At 49.6% G+C, this 22262-nt stretch overlaps 1 non-coding gene across 1 annotated transcript; it reads left to right on the top strand.

The window, feature by feature from the left end:
* The first annotated feature begins 7549 nt into the window (after nt 1-7549).
* On the top strand, nt 7550-10763 carry LOC109759287 (uncharacterized). Its single transcript, XR_012203480.1, has 5 exons — nt 7550-7872; nt 7965-8024; nt 9787-9886; nt 10129-10250; nt 10376-10763. It is a non-coding gene; the product is annotated as an uncharacterized protein (transcript).
* The last annotated feature ends 11499 nt before the right edge of the window (nt 10764-22262 follow it).

Raw genomic sequence — 22262 nt, 5'->3', positions numbered from 1 at the left:
TTTTCTGCGTCGTAGCCCGGCTGGTACTTGGTCAGATCGGTATCGTTGCCAATAAGAGTGGCCACCGGGCGTACGGCCTTCACGCAAGCTGCAAAGTCCTTCTGATCAAAGGCGGTGCCATCTTCCTTCAGACTTGGGTAGCCGAGGGCGATGTCCGCCGGGTCTAACTCTGGCAAGAACGCCTTAGCCCGGCTCAGCGCAGCAATCGCTCCGGCTCTTGCAGAGGCTCGTCGCAGTTCTTGGATCCGTTGAGGAAGAACGGCGAGCCGGTGAAGGACTTCCGCCAGGTGAGTCGACACCTCGTTGGAGAGGGCCACCACAGCCAAGGCACGTTGTGACCCGGTGTAGAGTTGCTCCACCAGGGTGTATACGGCCTTTAGCTTGGTCACCACACTCTGATTCAGGTTTGCGCTTCTGGGACCTGTTTAATAGAGTCAGATAAGCCGCCGACAAGGATGACATTATGAGATATAAGCATTCTAAACTTGATGAAAGACGGTGAGACGACTTACCGAAGATTGCGGCCACCATCTGGGACACTTGGCGCTTTAGGCCGGAGAGCTCGGCGGTCTTCTCGGAGAGAGCCTTCTCCGCCTGTTCAGCCCGGGTCACCAATGCGGCCTTTTCTTCGGCCCACGCCTTCCGCTCAGCGTCGAACTCCGTCTTCAGCTTCTCTTGCGCGGCGATGCTGGACACAAACTTGGCGTTTGCCTTCCGGGTCTCCATCTCTTGCATCTTCAGCCGGTTCTTGAGATCAGCAAGGTCAGCCTCAAGCTTCTTGCCAGCAGCCTGTATAAATGTCCGGGTTATGGCATGAACAATTACTATACAAATTTAAAGTCCCAAGCGTTTTCCAAGCAAAGACACTTGGCACTTGGGGGCTAATGCATATTGAACGTTTCTATCTACACATTGCCGGTTCAATGGAGTAAGCCAGAACCTAAGTCTACAACATATTCAATCATAAGTCGTCGACTTGGGGGCTAGCATGGTAAAGGTAACTATGCAGTAAGTAAGAGGACAGCAGAATGATACCTCAGACTTCTGCTGGATCTGGTTCACCATGGCAACCTCTGCGTCCCGGCTCTTGTGCACTTGGCTGATGTAGCCAGAGACGAGCTCTCCGATGCTCAGGTTGGCGTAGTCGGAGAGGTCTAGGTTCACCCGGTGGGGCTACAGCAACTCCCCCTTAGCGGAGCACTTGGCTAGCACGGTAGGTCTCCCCGGCTCAACGAACTCCGTTCGGTTGATTACCACGTCCAGGTCATTTGTTGGCGGAGCCGAGCCGGAGGCCTCCGGGTCAGCAGAAGCTTCTTCAGGTGCCGTGTCCATTGGAGCGGTGGCTTCGGGGGCGGAGGCAGCTGGCGGTTCTTGGACCGTCACCTCCGGCTCAGGCAAATCCGGCTCTCCGGCCGATTTGGTTTTCTTCGCCCTCTTGGTGAGCTTTGCCTGGGCACTGAAAGAACAACAAAGGTTAGTGTAAAAAGTATGAGCAAAGACCAGAACAAATATAAGAGGGTTATCATTACCCGGGCACGGTCTTGAAAGCCGGCAGACTTGACTGCATAGAGTCGCCGGAAGAGGGGGAGGTCTCCTGATAATTTGAGTCAGAAGAATTGAGTGGCTGACGTATAACACCCGCCAACGGATGAAAAGTGTACAAGTGGGAAAAAACCTCAGTTCGGCGCTTCCTTGATGCGTCAGGTAACCCGGAGGAGAGGTCGGTGTCCTTGTTGGTCCGGGTGTGACGCCGGCTCTCATGAACCTGTCGCTTCAAAATAAATTGAGGATCTTGATAAGCTAAAGGATGTGAAAAGCTTACTTTCCGGGTTACCCTTCGGACTTTCAGCCTTGGCAAGGGCTCCGAGTCGGAGGAAAGTGACATTACCTCTTCAACCACCGGGTTACTTGCGCCGGTGTCATCCTGTCAATGAACAAGTATTGATAAGGCGGATAGCAGCAAACAATAAATATAGCAAGGACTTAAAAGCTCAGGGGTTACCTCTGACTCGGAGCTGTCGCTTAATTGCATCAGCTCTGAAGCAGTAGGCCTGCTTCCTTTCTTGCGAGGGGCGGCTTTCTTGGCGGCTTTCTTCGCCTTTCTGGCCTTCTTGGCCGCTTCATGGTCATATTTGACCCGCCAGAACTTATCATCAGCCTGAAAAGTGCAATGAGGTTGTCTTAAAATGATTCAGATGAAAGGGATGTACATATAAGATGTTCAGATTAGCGGCTTACCGCTGGGGCTGGGTTGGTCTTGCAGAAGGGGGCTAACCCGGTCCTTCCGCAGTCTGCCAGGCTCTCGTTCAAGAGAGCCTTGGTCATCTCCTCTGCAACATCTTCAGGAAGGTCGTTGCGGCTGTGTCTCTGAGGGTCGTCCTTTCGGCCCGTGTACTCACACATTAAGCCGGGGCGGCGGCTCAATGGGATCACCCGCCATGAGATCCAGACCCGGACCAGGTCGATTTCATTCAGACCATTGCCCAGGAGAGCCTTGATCTTGTTGATAGTGGGGAGCAGAGGTTGGCGCTCCGCTTGAGTCAGCTTGTCTGACAGTGGGTGAGTCGGCTCCAGGCGCGAGGGGCGAAAGCCGGGCAGCGGACTTTCATCAGCCGGTGACGTGTCTTGGCAATAGAACCAAGTCATGTTCCAGTCCTTGGGGTGGCTCGGCGGCTCTGCGTAAGGGAAAAGGCAGTCCCTACGCCGCTGGATGGAGATGCCACCTAACTCCAGACTTGGCCCATTGGCGCACTCATTCTGACGATTCAAGTAAAAAAGCTCTCTGAAGAGCAGCAGACTAGGTTCTTCTCCAAGGTAAACTTCGCAGAAGACTTGGAAGTTGCAGATGTTGGATACTGAGTTGGGTCCTATGTCTTGAGGCCGCAAGTCGAAGAAGTTTAGAACGTCTCTAAAAAACTTTGAGCCGGGCGGTGCGAAGCCCCGGCTCATGTGATCCGCAAAAATCACTACCTCCCCGTCCTTTGGCTGTGGTCTCTCTTCTGACAGGTCGGGGGCACGGTAGGACATGACATCCTTCTTGGGCAGATATCCGTACTTAACAAAATCTGCTAGGGTCTCATTGGTGACGTTGGACCTCATCCAGTTGCAAGTGATGGAGGCTTTAGGAGCTTTGGGAGGCATGGTGACTGTTGGAAACCTATGATACAGGGAAAAATGTCCGGTTTATTAATGAGCCGGAGGAGACTTACAAGTTAAGGTTTAATATGGCGGCTTATGGAGGGGACTAATGATATATGTCTAAGTGCATCAGGTTATCTAAGCCGCTGGTGTGCCTGAGGGTAATTCAAATTGTCTACGACCTTATCACAGATGACCCGGGAAATTTTATGGCGCATGGTTTTCTTTAAGCCGGAAGGTTCTACGGCGCGTGGTTTCTTTAAACCGGAACTGTAAACCGCCGAGATTCAATGATTGCAGTTTTTTTACTAAGTGTGGTAAACAGGTTTCACACATCGCAGTAAAATTTTTGATCAAAACAGTCGGCTAAAAGGAAAAGTTCTAGACCTAAAAACAGGCGCTGGAGAAGTTCTTGGGCTCGAACGAGGCTCCTATGCAGTAAAAAGGGATCTACTTACATTAGAAATGAGTGCTAAACGGCCGCCGCATTGGTTCTATACTATCCTGAGATCAGAAAGAGGCAGTAAAAAGGAAACTACCAAGAACTCGCGGGTGGTGGCGAAGAACACGGACGAACTGCTCGAACCCTACGGCAGATCTGTTCTACAGGGCAAACAGGACTTACAAGAGCTGGAGAGTCGCGGAGGTCGTCGTGTTTCTCTGGTCAGATCAGGGTGATGCAGCGGCCTGAGCTGGTGACGACGAGAAGACCCGCGGCGGCGACGGCGGCGGAGCTCGAGCAGCACGGGACAGTGAGAGGAAGGAGACGACGGAGGAAGGAGAGTGAGAAAAGCCCGTCGGGCCGGCCTATTTATAAGGCGAGCTCATAAGTGGGCGCGAGAATCAAGGAGACCACGGCGTGGTTATCTCCCCACGAAACGCCTCGATTTTCAGGATGACAGTAAAGAAAAAGATCCGTTGCGGATCTGGCGGAGTAAAAAACGGACTTAATGGAAGATGACGTCATGGCAGATTATCCGGAGTCCGGAGGATGACGTCACGCCGGGTTATGGCCTTCACACAATTGTAAGCCGGAGGTTTTCTGTCGAAGGAATGGAAGATTGACATGAGCCGGCTCAAATCAATCTGGGGCCTAATGTTGAGGATATAGACCTTAGAGTCACCCGCCAGGAGGGGCCGGGTTACTCATATGGTCATCGCCAGAAGCCCGGAGCCAAGCTTGAAGATGATGGGCCAGAGATGGGCTTAAGACCCGGATATGGCTTAAAGCCCGTAGTTGCAATCATTATCATGGTAGAACTTGTAGTGTAAGGCAAGAATAGTTGAGAGTCCGAGCCGGACACTCTTATGAGCCGGCCGGGACTCTGAGAGCCGCTGGGCGTCGGCCTCCCTATATAAAGGGACGACCCGGCAGCGGTTCAGGGACAAGAAAGATCTCATCGAAAGCCAGGCATAGCAGTTAAGCTCCCTGGTCATCGAAACCCTAATCAATACCACCTCAAACTGGACGTAGGCTTTTACCTTCACCGTAAGGGGCCGAACCAGTATAAACCCTCGTGTTCCTTGTCCCACTTAACCCCTTTAAGCTTCCTAGTTGCGATGGCTCCACGACTAAGTCCTAGCTCGAGGACATCTGCCGTGACAATTCCACGACAGATCTGGTGGTTCTAGACTCTGCGGTGGCTGGATGAATATTTCGTCGATGCCTTTAGGGTTTCTGCAATATTGGGTATTTATAGAGCAAAGAGGCGGTCCGGGGGCACCCAAGGTGGGCACAACCCACCAGGGCGCGCCTGGGCCTCCTGGCGCGCCCTGGTGGGTTGTCCCCTCCTCGGAACTCCCCCCAGGTGCAACCAGGGCCCAACTTCTTCCTTCTGGTCCATAAAAAATCTCCGTAAAGTTTCGTGGCATTTGGACACCGTTTGATAAGGATTTTCTGCGATGTAAAAAACATGGAAGAAACAACAACTGGCACTTGGCACTATGTCAATAGGTTAGTACCAAAAAATGACTATAAAATGATTATAAAACATCCAAGATTGATAATAAAACAACATGGAACAATCAAAATTATAGATACGTTGGAGACGTATCAAGCACCCTCGACCCTCACGTCCCACGGATCGCCCGCACCTCGCAACTCATAGAGTCCACATGATAACCCGTTCATATTTTCTTAAAAGGAGAAAGATATCATGTTCGGTTTGGATACCTAGAGTCCACATGATAGTATTTCCCTGAAAATGAACACCAAGTTAGCGTCGCACATAAGAATATAATGATAATGGCATTTGTTATTATGTTGTACCTTTGGGAGGCACATGAAATGAAGAGAAGTGTGCTAATGCGTGATTCAGGACCATTGTGTCATGTGCAGAGCCCGACCAACCCGCAACCACAAAAATAAACCTCATGCCAAAGTCACATATCGCAAGCACATTCTCAGATGTAATGCCATGCGACATCTATGGTTAACCGCAACATCTGGAGGCACTATAACTGGCACATGTGATCCATCTATGACACCAATAGCGTCTTTAAAATGAGGCAAAAAATGTTCTTCTTTAGTCTTTTCATGCCCATAGCTAAAAGTAGGATCTCTCATGGTTCTTCTTTACTACTTGACTCCAAACCATATGTAGCAACAAGCAAATCATGAAGTGCCATGAAAACACCAGTGCTCATGTGAAACATGTTATAAAAGCATTTGGGCCAACCATAACACTCCATATCCCATTCAGGTCCATTCTGTCGAGTATCTCTGTATGGTTTGCTCAAGTACCACTCAACATAGAGGTTACCTAGGTTTCCCCTGATAGCAGCCTGCTTCACAAGTCCAGCTAGAAATCTCATTCTCTGTTGCCCCTTTTTGGCCACATCTTTCATCCTTGCATCCATCTACACAAGAATTAAAACATAAGAAAATATTTGTCACAATGTAATCAAGTTTCAAGATGTGAAACATGTTATGGTCAACAACATAGAGAAATATTTGTCACAACATAAATACGGTTTAACAACATAAGCAAATATTGGTCACAACGTAATCAAGTTTCAACAAGTGAAACAAATATACTCCAGTTCACAGCACAAGCAAATATGATTCCCAACATAAGCAAATATGGTTGGATAGAGAGTGGTTGATTGAGACGAAAGAAGTAAAAGTTATGTGATATCGACATCGATAAGCAACTAAGATGAGAATAAATTTATGAACTCTTTATTTTGTGCAACATTGTCCGCTTCTCTGTTAGACCGTCATAAAAACACAGAAATGACTTAACATGAAAGCCAAATGTTGATGACCCGTATCTACTAAACAAGAGACTTTGTCGAGTCCCATTTGTCCAACCAAAGACCTTGCCGAAACCAAATCAGGATGGCCGGTACACCGGTGAATGTTGTAATTGCTGCTTATTTTTCCTCATTTTACTAACAATCTCATTCGATCATATTTGATGTAGCAAAGATGATGTGTGCAAGGGAATAATTTAGAGCATGGTTAAAAATCACTAGGGGTGTGTTTGGTTGCCATCTCTCAACTAGGACGCATTGCATGACATGGTGAGTTGAGACTGGTTGAGTAAAACAGCTTTAAAACCAAAATCGACAACATGTTTGGTTGCCTGCATCGACACTTCCTACATTAGGGGATAGCTTTTCACACGGTGTTTGGTTACCTGCATTGTCTGAACTCACACATAAGCACGTTGTTTGGTTACACACAGAGTGTGAGGTGTGCTAACCTTATACCCTATGTGGTGGTGTTACCTTACACACAATCACAGCTACCACACCAACACTACAAACACTGCAATGGTGGCGAACTGCACGATGATGATGAAGTTCTTCACCCCAAAGTGTGGCGGCGCCTTGCCAACTTCAGCCTTCCATGCCTTCTTTCACACAAACTTGGCGTAAACTCCTTCTGTTGCATGCCTTGTCTTAAACCCATTGTGACTACTGTTGATGTATGCTAAAACTTCTTCATTGCAAGCTTCCTATCAACTGTAAAACCCTCGTGTCCTCCCGACGAACATCGTATACCACTTGTACTAGCAGTGCACGAAGAGCAACAGTTGAAGCAGCAAGCAATGGAACAGCAAGCAAAGGATCACACAAACAACAAGGAATGGAGCAGAAGAGAAGTAGTAAGCATGCACTACTAGGGAAAACCTTATACACAGAACCTTAACAGCAGCGCGTTATATTAACCCACGCTACTGCTAATTACTAGCAGCGCGCCACATTGACCCCTCGATATTAGTAAAGCGCATGGCAAAAAAAATGCGCTATAGTAAATACCTTCCGCGAACCGGACATAAAAGTAACGCGGGTGATAAAACCAGCGCTACTACTAAGCAAATAGGTGAGATACCCCACGCTACTACCGAGCGTGTCCACCGCCGCACCACAGGCACGCCCCCCTCCCCCACCCTCTCTCTCACGAATCCATAAAAAAACTCTCTCTCCCTCTCTCGTGACCCTCAGCCCCTCGGTCGACCACTTCTCCCCCACGATCTCCTCGCCATCGCCACCACCCACGCCGGCCGGTTCCGGCGAGCTCCGGCCGCGCGCAACACGCCCCCAAGCTCCTCAAGCCCCGCCCCTCCCTCCCCTCCATCAGATCCGTGCCTCAAGGCCTGCACCTTTGCCCATATCACCCTCGCCCCCTCCTCCTCCTGCTCCGTGCGCTGCAGCTCTCACCCCCCGCGGATGGCCTCCGCCCTCTCCGCGCCGGCGGCCTCCGTCGTCGCCGCCGCCCGGAGCAAGGCACGGGCCCGCTTCTCCACACCTGCCTGTCGGTGCTCCTTCTTTTTGTGCAGTGGAGGATTCTGAACCTTTTTTTTCTGTCGTGGGCGCAGGTGTTCTGAGGAGGAAGGCAGGATGGGAGGGCCGGGTGCCGCGTCGGGGTAGCGAGGAAGGTGACTGATCTGATCCCGTGTCCCCTCTCGCTCTGGCTTACCTAGATCCCGCATTTGATTTGTGGATTGGTTCGGTTCTGTAACGCGAGTGTGCTAGATTGGTTCTGGGTCCTATCGTAGGTGTTCCTGTGTGTACGATTCAATGGGGGCTGCTAGTGGTTTAGTATTAATATATGTACAGCAATGTTCAGAACCGACTAAGCAAGTGCATAGTATGCACTGTGATTGGCAATCATGCAAGATGCTACAAGCTTTTAGAATAACAGCGGTTCATGGAGTAATATGCTTTTGGACTGCTGGTGTGCCTCCTGGGATTCAGCTTTTTTGTGGCCTCGTAACTTGCTTCCTGGACTAGCAATTCAGGACTGCTAGCGGTTTGCTTGCGGTGTTCTCGATTCAGGACTGTGATTTCCAATTGTGCACGATGCCACAAGCTTTTAGAACCATAGTGAGTCACGCGGAATCTTATCTGGGCTGCTGGTGTCTCCTGGGATTCAGACTTAGCATCACTCAGAAAAGCATATCGGCAGCTGGTCATCTATTGTTTGGACTAAAGAATCATCAAGTCCTCCTGATATATGTTTGGATGTTAGATGGTTCATGCATATTTCTGTCTACTTCTTCTAGAATTATTGTGTTACCTAGATTCCAAAACCAGTTCAACATAGATGGCATTGTGAATATGAAACTGAATACAGAACTTCTCCTCTCTGTTTTCATTTCGTTTTCGAAAATCACAGGTCTCTAGAAGAAAGTAGTCTGCAGGGGACCTCTAGTACTAGTGTTTTTTCTTTGCAGATAAGCATGTCATTTTTTCATCTGTGATTCGTCCTTGAACTCCTAAAACTTCTGATGAGAAGAATGTTAGTAGATGCACATTTTATCTGCTTATGCTAGTTTTCATGTGTCTGGTCTCGACTTTTCGAAGCCTCTACAAGAGGTTTTGTTTGTAGAAAAGTATAGTTGATTGCCCATCTATTTGTTTGTAGAAAAGTATAGCTGACGGTTAGTTAAGCATAAATGCACATTTCTATTTGTTTGTAGAAAAGTATAGTTTCTCTGCCTTTTGTAGTAATGGAGAATGAAAGTCACAAAAGAAAATGTTTGTTTTCAGGGTCGAGTAGTATGTTGGTTTGTTGTTCACTCAGAAATGTTTTTGGTTTTGGGGGGTTCGATGTGTACATTGTGCATGAGCATACACTGCTAGCTGCCCGTGGAGATCAGCACTAATGAATAAACAAATCCTGGTTGTTCTTTCATCTAGGATGTTTATGCCGTCTAGAGCAATTAGCATGGAATAGCAGCTCGAGACAGAGGCGCGTTTGATTGGGAACTTATTCCGGTGTGTGCATTATTTGAGGGCTCCAAAACTCTTCTTCTGTATGAAATATTGTCTCTTAGTACTAATATGATATCACAATCTTGACTAAAGCATTTGAATTTAAGCTAGTAGATATTGATCTCTGTGATCGAAGTGTGTCTGTTTAATACCTCTAAACTCACAATTTCATTCGGAATTATGATACTTCTTAGTGTAGCATTGTAGCTTTATTTTTAAACGATCAGATTACCTTTGGTATGTAGCATCAGCCAAACTATGATGTATATCTTTAGTAGTAGATGTATCATCTTAAGAGTGTACCGAAGCTATATTAATTCGTAGCTCAAATTTTAGGCTTTCTCCATGGTTACTATAATTTATGTAAAACAATGTTTACTTGGAAGTGTAACTGTAGTGCCATTCTCATCTTTTAATGTACAGCGATGGTGTTGCTGCACCTGTGCTAGTCAGTAGGGAGAAAGCTAAGAACCTTGGCCTTCAAGTTCTTGCAAGGCCAAGAGGGTATGCTGATGCTGCTAAGGTAAATCTTACATGCCTCGTCATTAATCATTGTTGCTGAAACAAATGTCATTTGAGAAATCTCGGCCTATTGTTCTTCTTAATGAATACGGTTACCAACATTATCCTTTCTTGTGTCTCAAAACTGTCAACCTGACTCATAGAATGATCTTTTTCTTTAGGATTCATGGTTATTTTTTTTCTTTTTTCTTGTTATTATGCATTACTATGAGTTCATTGTATTAAGATTCCTTACAACTTCAGGCACGTGAGCTATTTGCAGAAGGAGGGGACCCGGCCTTCTTCACGGCCCGTAGCAGTGTCTTCCTTTGATTCGTTCGTGCAACAAGGAGGGGACCTGCCCTTCTTCACGTCTCGTGCAACAAGTAAGGACCAGCCTCCGGCTGTTACTATTGATTCATGTGCATGTGCTAAAAAGTAAGAAAATACCCTATTGGATTTGGACGCTGACGAGCACTAACAAGTTTTCACTTTCCCGACGTGGCTGCAGGGGTGATCGACGCGGAGTACCGCTGCCCGGTGGGCGTCGTGCTCTTCAACCACTCGGAGGTGGACTTCGCCGTGAAGCCTGGCGACTGCGTCGCACAGATGATCGTCCAGGTGATCGCGACGCCGGAGGTCACCGAGGTGGAGGACCTCGATACCACCGTTTGGGGGAGGGAGGATTCGGGTCCACCGAGGTTTGAACTCCGAGCCTTGGTAGATACATCTAGAGAAGTGGTATGTTTAGGCTGCTGGTGGAACACTAGGAAAGGTACCCACCTTTGGTTGTGTGCGTTTACTGTTAAATGGAATCTCGTGATCTCTTCCAGTTGAGATGTTCAATGTTGCATCCATGAACGATGAAAGTATTAAAATGGTCCTGTGACCTTCATTTATTTTGCACTGGGCGTGTCTCTGATCTTCATCCATGAATACTGCATCTAAATTTTACTTTTTTTAATTCCTAATTTGTTAGTAGTAGCGTTGGGGGGGGGGGGGGAATGTGCGCTACTAGTATTTAGGATACTAGTAGCGTGTGGTATAATAGATGCGCTACTAATAACTACTATTTTGTTATTAGTAGCGCGGGTTCCAAATAGTAGTAGCATGGGTGGCACCCGCGCTACTACTAAAAAGTTAGTAGTAGCGCGGGTGCCACCCACGCTACTACTAACTTTTAGTTGTAGCGCGATACTAGTAGCGCGGGTACCCGCGCTACTAGTAGCCAATTTACCCGCGCTGCTAGTAGCCTTTTCCCTAGTAGTGATGCATGATCATATGACATAGCAAGTTCAACCTAGCACTATTATGGTGTCATTCTACCACCACATCCAAAAAATGGTGTCATCATACCACCGCAAGTTCATGATCATCATGAGCGGTTAGTATATACCACCTCAACAAAATATACAGACCATCAAATAGTTTTCAAGCCCTAGCTACGCAAAATATATGTTGTCATCGTCGTCGCCATTACCATCGCCATCGCCGTCCAGGATCATGCACGCGGTAACCAGCATCAAGCTCTCGTAGTAGTACTTACCTAGCCATCTCCTAAGCCAGATCACTCTGTGGGCGTCTACAATGGCAACAAACCCAACACCCCGAGCCTTGATGTCCAGCAGGTGACTCAGAGCTGCCATGAGAGCCTCATCGCTGAACCCGCCTTACTCCATGACAATGTTGTACAAGTCAGGGTGGACGTTGAGGGACTTGCTCTCCCTAATGGCGGTTGCCACCTCCTTCACGGCCTCAGTCATGCTGGTGAAGACATTGATCTCCTCCTCCATCAGTCCGCCCATCTTCCTCTTCCTATTGACCACAGGGACATGCTCAAATAGCTTGTCAGGGCCATCAAGGATTGCCTCTATGTCCGAGGTGCCTGGGAACTCCAGCATGGGAGGACCAAGGCTCACCAGAGCTCATGGCATGCTTGCCGGTTGCCAGCCTGAAGTAGAAGATGTGATGCATCTGGTTGTAGTTTTGGATGGGTGTGTTGAGAAACTTAGCGTCTTTGGGGTGGTCCTAAGAAAGAAGCACAAGCGTTGTTAGTTGCGAGTAGGTGTCGGTGTCAAAACCGGTGGATCTCGGGTAGGGGGTCCCGAACTGTGCGTCTAAGGTCGATGGTAATAGGAGATAGGGGATACAATGTTTACCCAGGTTCGGGCCCTCTCTATGGAGGTAATACCCTACTTCCTGCTTGATTGATCTTGATGAATATGAGTATTACAAGAGTTGATCTACCACGAGATCGTAATGGCTAAACCGTAGAAGTCTAGCCTGTATGACTATGGTAATGAGTATCTATCTTTCCCTCCGGACTAAGTCCTCCGGTTTATATAGACACCGGGAGGATCTAGGTTTACACAAGGTCGGTTACAAGGAAAGGAATCTACATATTTGGTCGTCAAGCTTGCCTTCCACGCCAAGGATAGTCCCATCCGGACACGGGTGCAGTCTTCGGTCTTCGTATCTTCACAGCCCATCAGTCCGGCCCATGGCTAACAGGCCGGACGCCCGAGGACCCCTTAGTCCAGGACTCCCTCAGTAGCCCCTGAACCTGGCTTCAATGACGAGGAGTCCGGCGTGCAGATTTGTCTTCGGCATTGCAAGGCGGGTTCCCTTCTTTTCGGATACTTCACAATGGTCTTCGGACGATCGAGTTTGGCTTGGCAGCACAAGCAGCATATACTTCCACAGAGGGCATAATAATTTATAAGTTCAATCCTCTGGCAACTTTTTATGACATCATGTCAGTCCGGTCATTATTTCGAACCGATGTTTCGCCTGCAGCCCCACGTTCTAAGACGCGGTTGTCATTGGCACGTCCTATCCAAACAGAGATCGTGTCCCCTTATTAAGGGATTCTTTTATCGACACGGACGTGGGTAACCCAACCGTCCTTAGGGTACAACTCCTTGGGAATAGGCAAATTTTAAGGCCCGGGAGGAGGCGTTCGATATTCTCGTCCTTTATAAAGGGGCACAGACCCGCCCTTCCTCTCCACACTTGCTTCTTCCTCGACTCTTACTACCTCGAGTTCCAACACCCAGGTTTCACCCTCCGTAAGCCTCAGTCATGTCCGGATCCAGCCGTCAAGGCCGGTGAGTGGCTTCTTCTGTCACAGAGGAGGATATCGCGAAGCTTCGGGCGGCAAGATATCTGACCACCGAAATCCTCCATCGGCTTCCCGCGGAGGGGCAGGTTATCCCTACCCCTAGATCCGGCAAGAGGGTCATGTTCATTTCCCACTTCCTCCGAGGATTAGGGTTCGCCCTCAATCCCTTCGTCCAGGGGCTCATGTTCTATTATGGACTAGATTTTCACGATCTCGCCCCGAACTCTGTTCTTCTCATCTCAGCGTTTATCGTCACGTGCGAAGCCTTCCTCCGAACTCCTCCACACTTCGGCTTGTGGCTCAAGACCTTCAATGTGAAACCGCAAATGATAGAGGGGGAGCAGGCGGAGTGCGGTGGTGCCTCAGTGAGCAATCTTACCAGCGCTATTTGGCTAAAAGGATCTTTCAAAGAATCTTCCGACTTATGGCAGCAGGAGTGGTTCTATATCACCGAGCCCCGCGGTTCCAAGTGGGCAGTTGTGCCTGCGTTTCGATCCAGTCCCCCAATGAAGCTTAAATCATGGATTAATGAGGGGTTGGACTGGGGATCAGTTGACGAGGTGCGGACTCTGCAAAGTCGCATTCGAAGCCTCATCGAGAAGGATATCGATCTTGTCAACGTTATTCAGGTAATGCTAGTCCGCCGGACCCTGCCGTGCCAGCGACGGCCTCTCCGCCTGTGGAAGTTTAACCCAGAAGGGCCACAGACTCTTCAGCACTACGCACGAAGGAATGTGGAAATCATTTTTCGGGAAACGAAAACAATGGACGGACACCACCGAAGATACCGGCCTTGACTGTAACCATTCGGACACCACGGTAAGTACTCGTCCGCCGAACACTTCATAATCAGATATCCTGTGGTAAGACACTGAGCAAACCATCTTTTTCCAGGGCTGGATAAAGAAAGCAGAACGGATCAGGTGTCCGGCCCCTCTTCCCGAAGACTCAGCGGACCCCGTATTAACAAGGATGCTGGCACCGGCACCGTACCAGGCGTCGGTAGGGGAGGGCAAGGTGGAGAGTGAGAAGACCCGGGGTTACCTTCGTTCCGGAGGCAAATCAGATACTGAGTCCGGAGAAATCAACATTTCCTCGCCCGAAGACAAAGGCGAAGGAGAAGCAAGTATCCCTTCTCCATTCAGGAAGAAAAGGGCCGCCTCCGAAGGTTGGGAGGGGCGGTCTCCTAAGAGGGGCAGGATGCCACCATCGAGCGGCTTGGGATTGGAAGGTGACGCCGTTGAATAGCTCCGTCATGAGGACAAGCCCTCAACCAAATCGTAAGTGAATCCGGGGTGCTTTGATAGCATCCCGCTCCTTTCCTGTTACCGAAGAGACATGTAACGTGCATATGTATTTTTATAGTTCGGCACGGAGTTTTTCTGGGCAATCCTCTTCTTCGGGAGATCTCCTCCCAGAGATGATGGAAAGCGAGACGCCTCCCTCGACTTCCTAGCCCAATAAGGCGGACGACTCCGAAGTGTCATCTCGGAGGGTTTTTCTTGATCAACAAGCGGTGCAGGGGATGAAAGAGGCAGTACCCGAAGGCGGACCTCCGGTCGTTCGGGATTCAGGGGCCAATAATGAAGGCCCCGGACTGTCCGGTTTTCAGCCAACGATGATTCTGGAGACGGGTGAACGGGTTCCTTCAAAGGATGGTCGTGCTCCTATAGCGGCTTCTGGAGACCCGGCGGCGCTGGATATATTGAGGGATATGCTGCGAAAAGCATCTGTCTCGGGGGAACAGCGTACCTTGATGGGTACGGTGGTTGAGAAGATTTTGTCCGCGAAAAGCGGATTGAATGAAGCCTTCATGAGCCTGCTAAGAGGCTTCGAGGTTTGTGATGTAATGTTTTCAACTATATTTTATTTGCAAAGATGCACCTATGTATAGGTAGTAGCCCCTGAGACTCGGGTTGGCTTCCCATGGGAGGCGAACAGAGGATCAAGAAGAAATACTCAATGACTAATCTGATTAACTGGAACACAGGCTGCTTCCCCCCTGGCTACTTCCCAGACTACGGATATTGCCGAGCTGCAGCGGAAGCTTGATGTGGCAGGGGATGACATTGCGTTAATCAATATGCGTCTTCACGAGTCGCAAGGTATGTATTCAGAGCAGTCCTTTCACATACATTTTTTGTAATATGAGCATGACGCTGAAAGTTATATACTGGGATATGCATGACTGCAGATGGTGCTGCCGCCATTGAGATTCTTCGGGCGGAGCTGGCCCGGGCCAAGGAGCAGGCCCGGTTTAGTAATGCGGCTGCCGAAAAGGCATTGGCTGAGTTAAAGGCCAAACAAGCTGCTCGGCGCCAAGACGAGGAGAAGGTATCCACGACGGCGCTCGAACTAAAAAATGCTACTGGCCGCTGTGAATTTCTTGAGAAGGAGAATGAAGCCAAAACGGTTGAACTTGACAAGGCCTTACGAGAGGCGAGAGAAGCGCGGTCTGAATCCAGAGCAGCCCGTGAGGAGATCCGGCAAGCTGGGGAGATTGCGGCTGGTAAGCCATTTTTGCTACAGGCTAAGTTCGGCGATCCAAACTATGCTCAGCTTAACAAAGTGTGGAGTTCTCCGGACGAGTTTTTAGACTTGCCGAAGAGTTCTTCTGATGCGGCGCGGTTTTACCAAGCGCAAGAGGGGTATGCAACAGAGAAGCTTTTCTGGTCTCAATTTGGCGTGTCGAAGCGCCCTATGTTGCTGAATGAACAGATGTCCCAACGGGCCGAGCTTCATAGGATATCCGGCGCTGCCATGAAGAACGTCATAGTCCGGCTGTGGTCGACTGAGCCTGTTCCGAATAGCTACTTCGGCCTGGTGCAGCGGCTTGTTGATGACGTGTTGCGTATCGATGCTGTGAAGCGGTCGGCGTGCATTGAGGGTGCACGGATGGCCTTTGCCCGTGTCAAGACATTCTGGGGGAAGATGAAGGCCATCGATGTTGCGGCGAAGAGTCCACCCAAGGGCAAGGACCGTCACGCACCGGAGCATTATTTTGAAGACGCCTTGGAGGCCGCCCGCTTGATAGAGGGTCAATGCTCGAAAGACATAATATTCGAGTGAGGTGTATGAGAATTGTAGAAGACAAATTTATAGTTAATTTATTTATATGTTTTGCTCGAAAGCTTGTGTTCCTCCTGTGCGGCCGTTTTATATAATCTGAAAGTTTTCCAGTCGTCGGCTTCAGCCCCCTCGTAGGAAGTACGGGGGTGTTCGGAAAAGCATTTGATCACTCTTGACCCAACGTCTTGGTCCATGAAGGAGGTGATAATGCGGCGAACCAGGCAATCAGACTATAGGGCGTTAACACTTTCACTTAGCCATAGGAGTTTTATAGGGGGGGCTACGATATAGCCCCTGGTATGTGTACGGCTTATTCCAATATGGTGCGTTACATATATGACCTGAAGAAAAAGGTCCTTCGTGTGATACGGAGGGAATCGCGACAGATTCCGATAAGTCATCGAGTGGTTGACCAGCTCTCGCAGCATCATGACAGTCGGTTTTCGGCTTTCTCTACTGAGGTGCTTGACCAGATGAACCGGAAGCACAATCGCAGTAGTTCTCCCTTTACTACCCTAGCCGATAGAGCGGAACGTAAGGTAGCAAGCACAGGAACCGGGCAACCCAACCATTGACCCAAGACATGATTCGGAGCTGATGCATATAAGGCCAAACTCGTGACGCCGAAGTATGCTATAAAGTTGTTCAGACTTTGTTAGCAACTCATTTGTTCCCATATCGAGCCCCTGGCAGGTTATGCCGAGGTATGTCTGTGAAACAGCTATAGGGGCCAAATTCATTTATGAAAAAGAAACGAATGATTAATGCGGATTATGCTTACCGGGACCTGAGTTATATGCTAATAGTTACTTTATAGATAGAAAGACCACAACCCCAGCTATTTGACATGCCCGGGGTCGAAGGCGGAGGTAAAAGGCATATTACAGGCTCGAAATAAATAGTACGGTCTACAAAAAGTTCTTTTGGACCTCCTGTCGCACGTCTGCGCCGCCTGTCCTCGGCGAGGGGAGTCCTTGACGGAAGTAGCCCCTTAGGTGAGTGTACGGATCCGAACTCCGATAGAGTCAGTTAGATGTTTGTCCATTGCGTCACCTGTTTTTAAGAGATAATGAGAGAAGAAAGAGTAATGTAGATAAAAAATGTTACGGGAATGCTTGCAGGCTTGTCCGTATTGTGCTTCTGCCGATACCCACGGTATCTTAAGTGCATAGTGATGTATGCGCGATACAAATTTCGCGGGTATATGAGGTGGGCGGCGGAAGCCGAACTGCTATTTCCGCTCCAGGATTGGTCGATCCTCGCGGGAAAATTGCTTCTGACCCCCGGTATTTTGTTGGTGAATCTCTTCGTCGTCCCTATCGCCTGGCGGCCTCCTCCCCTTGTGTTCGGCGTTGAGCTTGCCGGCCTGCTTGAAGACCCAACAGCTTCTGTTGGTATGATTAGCTGGTTTATCGGGTCGGCCGTGAATCTGGCAGGGTCGATCCAATATCATGTCTAGGTTGGATGGTCCGTCTCTGTTCGCCTTGAATGGCTTTTTCCGTTGACCGGGTTTGGGATTGCTGAATCCGGCGTTGACCGTTGTGTCGCGTGATCTTTCATTATCATTGCGACTGTTGTGTTTGCTTCGTCATGGCTTGCCATTGCCGTCTCGGATTTCGGAAGTGCCCGAGTCGCTGGCGTTGTTGCTTCTACGAGCGAGCTAGCTGTCTTCTCCCGTGCAAAAGCGGGTCATTAGAGCGGTAAGGGCTGTCATGGATTTAGGTCCTTCTTGACCGAGGTGGCGTGCAAGCCATTCATCCCGGACGCTGTGTTTGAAGGCCGCGAGGGCTTCCGCGTCCGGACAGTCGATGATTTGGTTCTTTTTAACTAAGAACCTAGTCCAGAGCTTCCTGGCTGACTCTCCGGGCTGCTGGACAATGTGACTTAAGTCGTCGGCATCCGGTGGCCGGACGTATGTTCCTTGGAAGTTGTCACGAAAGGCGTCTTCCAAATCCTCCCAGCTGCCAATAGAATTTTCCGGTAGACTATTTAACCAGTACCGAGCTGGTCCTTTTAGTTTTAGTGGTAGGTATTTGATGGCATGAAGGTCATCTCCACGGGCCATGTGGATATGGAGGAGGAAGTCTTCGATCCATACCGCGGGATCCGTTGTTTCGTCGTATGATTCGATATTCATGGGTTTGAACCCGTCTGGGAATTCATGCTCCATTACTTCGTCTGTGAAGCAAAGAGGGTGTGTGGCGCCTCTATATTGGGCCGCACTGCGATGTACCTCCGACAGAGTCCATTTGCGGTTTTCGGCCCAGGCGTGGCTAGGTTTGTCACGTCCGAATAGGTAGCCGTCGTCACGTGTCGAGGCACATCCTCGTGATCCGTAGATCGATCTTGTGTGTCCTGCTGTACTATCCACGTCCTGTCGAAGGTCGTATGTACAACCCCGAGCTGTTTTATTCTTGCCTTTACAGCAAGGTGGGGCGGTCTGGTGTTCAGCTTGAGTTGTTGCTTTATCCGGACCAAGTTGTGGTCGGCCTGCCGCATTGTGCGATGATGGTACGGGCTCCAGCGCCTCGTCATCGAACTGAGGTAGCAATCTACGCTTCGGGTAACTTTTCGCTGGGCCGCTAAGGCCGTATTCTTCGGCGGCTAGGACTTCGGTCCATCTATCATTGAGCAGATCTTGGTCCACTTGAAGCTGCAGCTGCTTCTTTTTCAGGCTCCTTGCAGTGGCTATTAGCCGGCGTTTGAAGCGCTCCTGCTCGAGAGGTTCCTCAGGCACGATGAAATCCTCGTTGCCGAGGCTCTCCTCTTCCTCGGAGAGTGGAAGATAATTACTGTCCTCCAAGTCTTCGTTTATGGCCTGTTCATCAGGGCTAACTTGCCCATTTTCCCGTTCCTCCTGTTCGGAAGTTACCTTGACGGGGCCTTCATTGTTTTCGGCATCATCCAGAGTATTATTTTTTCCGGTACCAGTGTTGCAGTCTTTGGAACAACGTGAGTTAGAGCAGCGTCGAGGAAGCTGGCGCTTGGGTTGTCTCTCAGAAGGTTTATCCTCAACTGGATCCTCTTTGTCATCGTTGTTAGTTTTTTCAGGCGTATCCACCATGTATACGTCGTAGGAAAAAGTGACCGTCTGTCGTCCAGTGAATAGCGGGTTTTGGCCTTGCTCCTTGTCGGCATCGTCGTCCGCACTGACGATGTCTTCGGAGCCATAGTCAAGCATGTCGGTTAAGTCCTCGACAGTGGCTATGAAGTGGGTGGCGGGTGGGAAGCAAAATTCCCCATCATCAGCCTCTAGTTCGAGTCGTACATAGTTTGGCTGTGAGTCCCCCGCCAAGGACAGGCTCTTTAATGAGTTTAGCACATCGCCCAAGGGCGAGTGCTGGAAGATGTCTGCGGCGCTGAACTCGAAGATCGATAAACGATCAAGTTCGGCATCCGCGGGCTCACATGGTTCGGAACTTACGCCCAGAGACGAGTCCAGAATTCCGGTGACACAAATATTGTGTGAGGTTAAGTCCATGTGCGGCTCTAACGCCGGGGAATCTGTGGCCTCCACGGTGGGGTTGAGCCTCCAATCCTTGGACGATGCTGTATGCTCCGGATCTAAGGCCGGAGCTGTTACAGGAGCTATCTCCTGGATACGGTTTGACGACAGATTTAAGTCATGATCATCAAGGTGACCAGGAGTGGTTGCTGCAGTCTCGAATCCGGCGAAGATCAAATCTCCACGGACGTCCGCGACGTAGTTCAAGCTCCCAAATCTGACCTGATGGCCAGGGGCGTAGCAATCGATCTGCTCCAGACGGCCAAACGAGTTGGCCCGCAGCGCGAAGCCGCCGAATACGAAGATCTGTCCAGGGAGAAAGGTTTCTCCTTGGACAGCTTCATTGTTGACGATTGAAGGGGCCATCGGAACCTTTTGGGGACGGCACAGTGGAACTCTCAATGAAAGCACCAATGTCGGTGTCAAAACCGGCGGATCCCGGGTAGGGGGTCCCGAACTGTGCGTCTAAGGTCGATGGTAAAGGAGATAGGGGACATGATGTTTACCCAGGTTCGGGCCCTCTCTATGGAGGTAATACCCTACTTCCTGCTTGATTGATCTTGATGAATATGAGTATTACAAGAGTTGATCTACCACGGGATCGTAATGGCTAAACCCTAGAAGTCTAGCCTGTATGACTATGGTAATGAGTATCTATCTTTCCCTCCGGACTAAGTCCTCCGGTTTATATAGACACCGGGAGGATCTAGGTTTACACAAGGTCGGTTACAAGGAAAGGAATCTACATATTTGGTCGCCAAGCTTGCCTTCCACGCCAAGGAGAGTCCCATCCGGACACGGGTGCAGTCTTCGGTCTTCGTATCTTCACAGCCCATCAGTCCGGCCCATGGCTAACAGGCCGGACGCCCGAGGACCCCTTAGTCCAGGACCCCCTCAGTAGGCAATGGTTGTCAGTGTGAAAAACAAGGGGGCCGTGATCTAACCGCAACATGGCCTGTGTAGTGCTCTACCTCCGGAACGATCGAGCAAGTGTTCTGATCCCATGAGGCGCCGCTAAGGTCTCTGAGCTTGGACACTTGGATCCATCGAGCTCTCCACTTCCTGAGGTGGTTGTACACCTGGGTGGCGGTCACCTCCTAGCCACAAAACTCGAACACTTGCTTCCGAACGGAGTTCAAGTGCACCTCCTTGATGCCCTTGTTAGTCCTAACCCCACTAGAGTTGAGCTCATACATCATGTTCAGCACAAACATGGACATGAACGACTGCCACTTCATGTTGTTCCCCCCACCATCCTTCTTTGCCTTTGCGGATGCCGTCAGTCAACGGCACGAGCACAACTAGCACAAAAAGAGAACCACCAGCTGATACCTCGAACACCTCTGAATCAGCGGGCATGTGCTCATCGAGGGGGGAGGGGGGCTGGGAGTCCTCAACATAGGACACAGCGAACTGGCTGTCAGACAGGACAAGGGCCTGACTAAGATCATGTGTCTGCATGGTCATGTCCTACAATCGTAGCACGCATTGATAGTAAGCATAGCACACACAATACCGGACGATCTATGAAAGGAGGAGCATACATCACAATTAGCTATGAATCCATTATGTTCATCACTATCATACTACTCTAGCATGCTACAAATCCAACATCAATAGCTATCACAAACATCGCAATCTATCATCTCCCACAGATCGGCGCACGAATTAACCCTACCACATGCTTGCACATTAAACCCTACGACCACATGCTCTCAGATCTAGCTACAACAAACAACGAGAAGGGGTGGGGTTGAACTCACAAAGGCCATGGCTGCAACTCGAGGAGGATGCGAGAACAGTCGAAGAAGTTGAGGACAGGAGTCGCCACCGCCGTGGACTGCCCCCCGGTGAAGAGAGCGCCGCTTACCTGCTCGTCAGTGCCGATGCGCGTTAGTGGGAAAGCTCGAAAGGGGGAGAAGGGTGACGGGAGTTTGGGCGGTGAGAGCAGGGGGCTAAATAGGGGCAACCGAGTTGGCGAGAGGTGAGCCAAAATCCTCTCGTTGTTTTTTCCGAGACGCCGTGAGCTCGCGCCATCTCTGTGGTCGCACGAGCTCAGCGCCGCGTTCCCCTCCCCTGCTTCGGCCGAGCCCGACTCTCCAGAAATAGCCGATTCGGGTGTAGCAATTGGGATTGGCTAGGAGGTCCTTTAACTTTGTGTGATGCAAGCCGAACAATGTATACGGGCAAACCAAAGACCGGTTTCTTTCCGCGCGGACCTGGTTGAGCCTTACGCAGGAAACCCAACACGTCCTGGATACTCCATCGGGAACACTCGATACTACGGGGCTGTTTGGTTGGAGACTCAAATTGCCACACCTAAGGTTAGTCACTAGCCACAAGTGTGGCTAGCCACAATGTGTGGCAAAATCAGACTGTTTGGTTGGTAGCCATGCCTTAGGTTAGGTGTGGCAGATTTTGTGTGGTGTGTGTTTGGTTTGCTTCCACACATGTTTGGCAAAAAACTATGGCTTATGTTTGGTTTCCTGCCACATCTGGTTAGAATCACCTTAGTGCTAGAGTGATGAGATTATGCCATTTTTGTTACAAACAAATCAGATTACAACATGCTCTAGTACATGTAAGCAGATTTTGTCACAGTACTAATAGCCATAAAAAATAACATGGATCATTTTCCGTTAAATACCATCTGTGCAAAATAAGTCACAACCACAATTCAGTATCAAGATACAAAATAAGATA

The sequence above is a fragment of the Aegilops tauschii genome, chromosome 2 (genome assembly GCF_002575655.3).
Source record: "Aegilops tauschii subsp. strangulata cultivar AL8/78 chromosome 2, Aet v6.0, whole genome shotgun sequence".
NCBI classification, from domain to species: Eukaryota; Viridiplantae; Streptophyta; class Magnoliopsida; order Poales; family Poaceae; genus Aegilops; species Aegilops tauschii.
Note: the sequence above shows the minus strand (reverse complement) of the source record. Positions and strands in the feature narration are given on the sequence as shown.